This window comes from Arachis ipaensis, chromosome B8, assembly GCF_059453495.1.
Source record: "Arachis ipaensis isolate K30076 ecotype BB chromosome B8, ASM5945349v1, whole genome shotgun sequence".
Lineage (NCBI taxonomy): Eukaryota > Viridiplantae > Streptophyta > Magnoliopsida > Fabales > Fabaceae > Arachis > Arachis ipaensis.
This window is the reverse complement of record NC_142443.1, coordinates 57491893-57501192: the sequence shown is the minus strand read 5'-3', so window position 1 is coordinate 57501192 and position 9300 is coordinate 57491893. Positions and strand designations below refer to the sequence as shown.

The window sequence follows — 9300 nt, the reverse complement described above, 5'->3', positions numbered from 1 at the left end:
AAGTTGTGGCCAAGAAGAAGGTGATCCCTGAGGTCCCTTTTAAGCTCAAAAAGGGCGAATATCCGGAGATCCGACATGAGATCCGAAGAAGAGATTGGGAAGTTCTCACTAACCCCATTCAACAAGTCGGAATCTTAATGGTTCAAGAATTCTATGCCAATGCATGGATCACCAAGAACCATGATCATAGTGTGAACCCGGACCCAAAGAATTGGCTTACAATGGTTCGGGGGAAATGCTTAGATTTTAGTCCGGAGAATGTAAGGTTGGCATTCAACTTGCCCATGATGCAAGGAGATGCACACCCATACACTAGAAGGGTCAACTTTGATCAAAGGTTGGACCAAGTCCTCATGGACATATGTGAAGAGGGCGCTCAATGGAAGAGAGATTCAAGAGGGAAGCCGGTTCAACTAAGAAGGCATGACCTCAAGCCCGTGGCTAGGGGATGGTTGGAGTTCATCCAATGCTCAGTTATTCCTACTAGCAACCGGTCTGAAGTTACTATAGACCGGGCTATCATGATTCATAGCATCATGATTAGAGAGGAAGTAGAAGTTCATGAGGTTATATCCCAAGAACTCTACAAGGTGGCGGACAAGTCCTCTACTATGGCAAGGTTAGCCTTCCCTCAACTCATTTGTCACCTCTGCAATTCAGCTGGAATTGACATAGAGGAAGACATCCTCATTGATGAGGATAAGCCCATCACCAAGAAAAGGATGGATCAAGTGAGAGAACCTCACCAAGAGCATGAGGAAACTCCTCATCATGAAATCCCTGAGATGCCTCAAGGGATACATTTTCCTCCACAAAACTATTGGGAGCAAATCAATACTTCCCTAGGAGAATTAAGCTCCAACATGGGACAACTAAGGGTGGAGCACCAAGAGCATTCCATCCTGCTCCATGAAATTAGAGAAGACCAAAGAACCATGAGAGAGGAGCAACAAAGGCAAGGAAGAGACATTGACGAGCTCAAGCACTCCATTAGATCTTCAAGAGGAAGAACAAGCCGCCATCACTAAGGTGGACCCGTTCTTTAATTTCCTTGTTCTTTATTTTCTGTTTTTCGAAAATTATGCTTTATGTTTATTTATGTTTGTGTCTTTATTACATGATCATTAGTGTCTTAGTGTCTATGCCTTGAAGCTATGAAAATGAATCCATCACCTTTCTTAATTGAAAAATGTTTTTTTTTAATTGAAAAAGAAAAAGAAGTGCATGAATTTCAAATTTTAAAACAGTTTAGTTATTTTGATGTGGTGGCAATACTATTATTTTTCTGAATGAATGCTTGAACAGTTCATATTTTTGAATTTGTTGTTTATAAATGTTAAAATTGTTGGCTCTTGAAAGAATGATGGGAAAAGGAGAAATGTTATCTGATGATCTGAAAAATCATAAAATTGATTCTTGAAGCAAGAAAAAGCAGTGAAAAGCTTGCAGAAAAAAGGATATATGCGAAAAAAAAAAGAGAGAGAAAAGAAAAAGAAAGAAAAAGAAAAGCAAGCAGAAAAAGCCAATACCCCTTTAAACCAAAAGGCAAGGGTGATAAAAAGGGATCCAAGGCTTTGAGCATCAGTGGATAAGAGGGCCCACAGGAATAAATTCCTGGCCTAAGCAGCTAAACCAAGCTGTCCCTAACCATGTGCTTGTGGCGTGAAGGTGTCAAGTGAAACCTTGAGACTGAGTGGTTAAAGTCGTGGTCCAAAAGCAAAAAGAGTGTGCTTAAGAGCTCTGGACACCTCTAAATAGGGACTCTAGCAAAGCTGAGTCACAATTTGAAAAGGTTCACCCAGTTATGTGTCTGTGGCATTTATGTATCCGGTGGTAATACTGGAAAACAAAATGCTTTGGGTCACGGTCAAGACTCATAAAGTAGCTGTGTTCAAAAATCAACATACTTAACTAGGAGAATCAGTAACACTATCTGGATTGTGAGTTCCTATAGATGCCAATCATTCTGAACTTCAAAGGGTAAAGTGAGATGCCAAAACTGTTCAGAAGCAAAAAGCTAAAAGCCCCACTCATCTAATTAATACCGATCTTCATAGATGTTTTTTGAATTCATTGTACATTATATTCTTTTTATCCTATATGATCTTCAGTTGCTTGGGGACAAGCAACAATTTAAGTTTGGTGTTGTGATGAGCGGATAATTTATACGCTTTTTGAAATTTTTTTTAGTATGTTTTTAGTATATTTTAGTTAGTTTTTATTATGTTTTTATTAGTTTTTAAATAAAAATCACTCTTCTGGACTTTACTATGAGTTTGTGTGTTTTTCTGTAATTTCAGATATTTTCTGGCTGAAATTGAGGGACTTGAGCAAAAATCTAATTCAGAGGCTGAAAAAGGACTACAGATGCTGTTGGATTCTGACCTCCCTGCACTCAAAGTGGATTTTCTGGAGCTACAGAAGCCCAATTGGCGCGCTATCAATTTCTTTGGAAAGTAGATATCCTGGGCTTTCCAGCAATATATAATAGTCTATACTTTGCCCAAGATTTGATGGTCCAAACAGGCTTTCCAAGTCAGCTCAAGAATTCTAGCGTTTAACTCCAAAACTAGCACAAAAGCTGGAGTTAAACGCCCAAACTGGCACAAAAGCTGGCGTTTAACTCCAAGAAAAGTCTCTACACATGAAAGCTTCAATGCTCAGCCCAAGCACACACCAAGTGGGCCCGGAGGAAGATTTCTGCATTAATTACTCATCTCTGTAACCCTAGGCTACTAGTTTTCTATAAATAGGACCTTTTGCCACTGTATTTTCATACTTGGGATCTTTGATAAGTCTTATGCTATCTTAGACACGTTTGGAGGCTGGCCATTCGGCCATGCCTAGACCTTGTTCTTATGTATTTTCAATGGTGGAGTTTCTACACACCATAGATTAAGGTGTGGAGCTCTGCTGTTCTTCATGAATTAATACAAAGTACTATTGTTTTTCTATTCAACTCAAGTCTATTTCTTCTCTAAGATATTCATTCGCACCCAAGAACATGATGAATGTGATGATTATGTGACACTCATCACCATTCTCACCTATGAACGCGTGACTGACAACCACTTCCGTTCTACATGCAAACAAGCTTGAATGTGTATCTCTTGGGTTTCTAATCTAAGATTGGAACCTTCGTGGTATAGGTGGTGCACGAAATTGTGATGTCCAGGCTCAAGCAATCCCTGGCAACGTGAGCAACTTGGTACGCGTAATCGTGATTACACTTTAATTATGTAAAATTCATGGCTCTTTCTTTCCCTGGTAATGGCGCCAAGAACATAGTGCCAATACCATGGTTCACAACTTCGATACAACTAACCAGCAAGTGCACTGGGTCGTCCAAGTAATACCTTACGTGAGTAAGGGTCGAATCCCATGGAGATTGTCGGTATGAAGCAAGCTATGGTCACCTTGTAAATCTCAGTCAGGCAGATATAAAGTGATAATGGTGTTTTCGAATAATAAATAAAAGACTAGGGATAGAGGTACTTATGTAATTCATTGGTAGGAATTTCAGATAAGCGAATGGAGATGCTTTTCGTTCCTCTGAACCTCTGCTTTCCTGCTATCTTCATCCAATCAGTCTTACTCCTTTCCATGGCTGGCTTTATGTGATACATCACCACTGTCAATGGCTACTTTCGGTCATCTCTCGGGAAAATGATCCAATGCCCTGTCACGGCACGGCTAATCGTCTTGAGGGATCACCCTTGTCAATGGCTTCATCTTATCCTCTCAGTGAATAATATGCTCACGCACCCTGTCACGTCACGGCTATTCATCTGTCAGTTCTCGATCATGCTGGAATAGGATTTACTATCCTTTTGCGTCTGTCACTAACGCCCTGCAATCGCGAGTTAGGAGCTCGTCACAGTCATTCATTCATTGAATCCTACTCGGAATACCACAGACAAGGTTTAGACTTTCCGGATTCTCTTGAATGCCGCCATCATTCTAGCTTACGCCATGAAGATTCTGGTTAGGAGATCTAAGAGATATTCATTCTAGCTTAATTCATGTAGAACAGAAGTGTTTGTCAGGCACGCGTTCATAAGGGAGAAGAATGATGAGCGTCACACATAATCATCACCTTCATCACGTTCTTGGGTGGGAATGGATATCTTAGAAGCGAAATAAGATGAATTGAATAGAAAACAGTAGTACTTTGCATTAATCTTTGAGGAACAGCAGAGCTCCACACCTTAATCTATGGAGTGTAGAAACTCTACCGTATGAAAATACATAAGTGAAGGTCCAGGCATGGCCCAGATGGCCACCCCCCTAAAACGTGATCAAAGGATCATAAGGTAATCCAAAGATGTCAAATACAATAGTAAGAGGTCCTATTTATAATAAACTAGCTACTAGGGTTTACATGGGTAAGTAATTGATGCATAAATTCACTTCTGGGGCCCACTTGGTGTGTGCTTGGGCCGAGCCTTAACTTTCCACGTGCAGAGGCCATTTGTGGAGTTGAACGCCAGGTTTTGATCCATTTCTGGCGTTCAACTCTGGTTTTCGATCCTTTTCTGGCGCTGGACGCCAGATTTGGGCAGAGAGCTGGAGTTGAACGCCAGTTTACGTCATCTATTCTTGGCCAAAGTATGGACTATTATATATTTCTGGAAAGCCCTGGATGTCTACCTTCCAACGCAATTGGAAGCGCACCATTTTGAGTTCTGTAGCTCCAGAAAATCCACTTTGAGTGCAGGGAGGTCAGAATCCAACAGCATCAGCAGTCCTTCTTCAACCTCTGAATCTGATTTTTGCTCAAGTCCCTCAATTTCAGTCAGAAAATACCTGAAATCACAGAAAAACACACAAACTCATAGTAAAGTCCAGAAATGTAAATTTAACATAAAATCTATTAAAAACATCCCTAAAAGTAACTAGATTCTACTAAAAATATACTGAAAATAATGCCAAAAAGCGTATAAATTATCCGCTCATCACAACACCAATCTTAAATTGTTGCTTGTCCCCAAGCAACTGAAAATAGGATAAAAAGAATAGAATATACTATAAATTCCAAACTATCAATGAAACATAGCTCCAATCAGATGAGCGGGACTTGTAGCTTTTTGCCTCTTGAATAGTTTTGGCATCTCACTCTATCCATTGAGGTTCAGAATGATTGGCATCTATAGGAACTCAGAGTTCAGATAGTGTTATTGATTCTCCTAGTTCAGTATGATGATTCTTGAACACAGCTGTTTTATGAGTCTTGGCCGTGGCCCTAAGCACTTTGTTTTCCAGTATTACCACCGGATACATAAATGCCACAGACACATAATTGGGTGAACCTTTTCAGATTGTGACTCAGCTTTGCTAAAGTCCCCAATTAGAGGTGTCTAGGGTTCTTAAGCACACTCTTCTTTTACTTTAGACCTTGACTTTAACCGCTCAGTCTCAAGTTTTCACTTGACACCTACACGCCACAAGCACATGGTTAGGGACAGCTTGGTTTAGCCGCTGAGGCCAGGATTTTATTCCTGTAGACCCTCCTATCCACTGATGCTCAAAGCCTTGGGATCCTTTTTATTTCCCTTGCCTTTTGGTTTTAAGGGTTATTGGCTTTTTGCTCTTGCCTCTTGGTTTTAAGAGCTTTGGCTTTTTCTGCTTGCTTTTTCTTTCTATATTTTTTTTTTCGCCTATTTTTTTTTTCTGCAAGCTTTGTTCTTTGCTGCTTTTTCTTGCTTCAAGAATCATTTTTATGGTTTTTCAGATTATCAAATAACATGTCTCCTAGTCATCATTCTTTCAAGAGCCGACATATTTAACATTCTTAAACAACAACTTCAAAAGACATATGCACTGTTCAAGCATACATTCAGAAAACAAGAAGCATTGCCACCACATCAATATAATTAAGCTAAGTTCAAGGATAAATTCAAAACTCATGTACTTCTTGTTCTTTTGAATTAAAACATTTTTCATTTAAGAGAGGTGATGGATTCATAGGGCATTCATATCTTTAAGACATAGTTACTAACTACTAATGATCATGTAATGAAGACACAAACATAGATAAGCACCATAACATAGAAAACGAAAAAAAACAGAAGAAATAAGAGCAAGGAATGAGTCCACCTTAGTGATGTTCTTAAGCTCTTCTATGTCTCTTCCTTGTCTTTGCTGCTCCTCCTTCATTGCTTTTAGATCTTCTCTGATTTCATGAAGGATGATGGAGTGCTCTTGATGTTCCACCCTTAGTTGCTTCCAATAATTGTGTGGAAGAATATGTATCCCCCGAGGTATCTCAGGGATCTCTTGATTTGCAGTCAAATGTTCTACCACTGAACTATAGACCCTTGATGGAAGCTTTTGTCTTCGCTTTTCTCTTTCTAGAGGTTTCTCTGGCCTTAGGTGCCATCAATGGTTATGGAAAAAAAACAAAAAAGCTATGCTTTTACCACACCAAACTTAGAATGTTGCTCGCCCTCGAGCAAAAGAAGAAGGAATAGAAGAAGAAAAAGAAGATATGGGGGAGATGGAGGGAGGTGTGTATTCGGCCATATGGGTGGGGTTGGGTGGGAAATTGGTTTTGAATTTTGAAGGTAGGTGGAGTTTATGAGGTAGGTTTATGGGGAAGAGTGGATGGATGTGAGTGGTGAAGAGGTGATGGGGAAGAGAGATTGAGGTGATTGGTGAAGGGTTTTTGGGGAAGAGTGTTTATGGGGTTGTGTGAAAGAGAGTGGTGAGAAGAAGTGAGTGGAGGTAGGTGGGGATCCTGTGGGGTCCACAGATCCTGAGGTGTTCAAGGATTTACATCCCTGCACCCTTTAGGCATGTAAAAATGCCTTTGTACCCAACTCTGGGCGTTCAGCGCCAGGTTGGTGGCCATTTTGGGCGTTCAACGCCCATTTGTCTGCCCTTTCTGGCGTTGAACGCCAGAACCATGCCTGTTCTGGCGTTCAGCGCCCAGAAGCTGCCCATTTTGGGCGTTCAGCGCCAGCACCATGCTCTGTTTTGGCGCTGAACGCCAGACAGATGCTCCTCCAGGGTGTGATTTTTCTTCTGCTGTTTTTGATTCCGTTTTTGATTTTTTTGTTTGTTTTGTGACTCCACATGATCATGAACCTATAAAGACATATAACTAAGAAAAATATAGTTAGATAAATAAAAATTGGGTTGCCTCCCAACAAGCGCTTCTTTAATGTCAATAGCTTGACAGTGGGCTCTCATGGAGCCTCACAGATGTTCAGAGCATTGTTGAAACTCTCCAACACCAAACTTAGAGTTTAGATATGGGAGTTCAACACCAAACTTAGAGTTTGACTGTGGGGGCTCTGGTTGACTCTGCTTTGAGAGAAGCTTTTCATGCTTCCTCTCCATGGTTGCAGAGGGAGATCCTTGAGTTTTAAACACAAGGGAGTCCTCATTCCATTGAAGGACTATTTCACCTCTGTCAACATCAATCACAGCTCTTGCTGTGGCCAGGAAAGGTCTTCCTAGGATGATGGATTCATCCTCTTCCTTTCCAGTATCCAGCACTATGAAATCAGCAGGGATGTAAAGGCCTTCAACCTTTACTAACACGTCCTCTACTTGTCCATAAGCCTGTTTTCTTGAATTATCTGTCATCTCTAATGAGATTCTAGCAGCTTGCACCCCATAGATTCCCAGTTTCTCTATTACAGAGAGGGGCATGAGGTTTATTCCTGAACCAAGGACACACAGAGCCTTAAAGATCATGGTGCCTATGGTACAGGGTATTATGAACTTTCCAGGATCCTGTCTCTTCTAAGGCAATGTCAGTTGATCCAGATCACTTAGTTCATTGATGAACAAGGGAGGTTCAACTTCCCAAGTATCAATGCCAAATAATTTGGCATTCAGCTTCATGATTGCACCAAGAAACTTGGCAGTTTGCTCTTCAGTAACATCCTCATTCTCTTCAGAAGAGGAATACTCATCAGAGCTCATGAAGGGCATAAGGAGGTTCAATGGAATCTCTATGGTCTCTAGATGAGCCTCAGAGTCCTTTGGTTCCTCAGAGGAAAGCTCCTTATTGATCACTGGATGTCCTAGGAGGTCTTCCTCCTTGGGATTCACGTCCTCTCTTCTCCTCACAGGTTCGGCCATGGTGCTTATGTCAATGGCCTTGCACTCTCCTTTTGGGTTCTCTTCTGTATTGCTTGGGAGAGTACTAGGAGGGATTTCAGTGATCCTTTTACTCAGCTGGCCCACTTGTGCTTCCAGATTTCTAATGGAAGATCTTGTTTCATTCATGAAACTTACAGTGGCCTTAGACAGATCAGAGACTAAGTTTGCTAAATTAGAAGCATTTTGTTCAGAGTTCTCTGTCTGTTGCTGAGTGGAAGATGGAAAATGTTTATTATTGTTAAACCTGTTTCTTCCACCATTATTAAAGCCTTGTTGAGGCTTTTGATCCTTCCATGAGAAATTTGGATGATTTCTCCATGATGAGTTATAGGTGTTTCCATAAGGTTCACCTAAGTAATTCACCTCTGCTATTGCAGGGTTCTCAGGATCATAAGCTTCTTCTGCATAAGAAGCCTCTTGAGTACTGTTGGATGCAGCTTGCATTCCATGCAGACTCTGAGAGATCATATTGACTTGCTGAGTCAATATTTTATTCTGAGCCAATATGGCATTCAGAGTATCAACTTCAAGAACTCCCTTCTTCATAGGTGTCCCATTATTCACAGGATTCCTTTCAGAAGTGTACATGAACTGGTTATTAGCAACCATGTCAATGAGTTTTTGAGCTTCTGCAGGCGTTTTCTTTAGGTGAATGGATCCACCTGCAGAAGTGTCCAGTGACATCTTTGATAGCTCAGATAAACCATCATAGAATATATCCAGGATGGTCCATTCTGAAAGCATGTCAGAAGGACACTTTTTGGTCAACTGTTTGTATCTTTCCCAAGCTTCATAGAGGGATTCACCTTCTTTCTGTCTGAAGGTTTGAACATCAGCTCTAAGCTTGCTCAACTTTTGAGGAGGAAAGTACTTGGCTAAGAAAGCCTTGACCAGCTTATCCCAAGAGTTCAGGCTGTCTTTGGGTTGAGAATCCAACCATAATCTAGCTCTGTCTCTTACAGCAAAAGGAAAAAGCATGAGCCTGTAGACTTCAGGATCTACTCCATTAGTCTTAACAGTATCACATATCTGCAAGAATTCAGTTAAGAACTGAAAAGGATCTTCAGATGGAAGTCCATGAAACTTGCAGTTCTGCTGCATCAGAGAAACTAATTGAGGTTTCAGCTCAAAGTTGTTTGCTCCAATGGCAGGAATTGAGATGCTTCTTCCATGTAAATTGGAATTTGG

The 9300-nt window shown here is 40.8% G+C and overlaps 1 non-coding gene across 1 annotated transcript; it reads left to right on the top strand.

The window, feature by feature from the left end:
- Positions 1-8850: 8850 nt before the first annotated feature.
- Positions 8851-8958, top strand: LOC148548209 (small nucleolar RNA R71). The gene has a single exon (XR_015897427.1). It is a non-coding gene; the product is annotated as a small nucleolar RNA R71 (small nucleolar RNA).
- Positions 8959-9300: the final 342 nt, after the last annotated feature.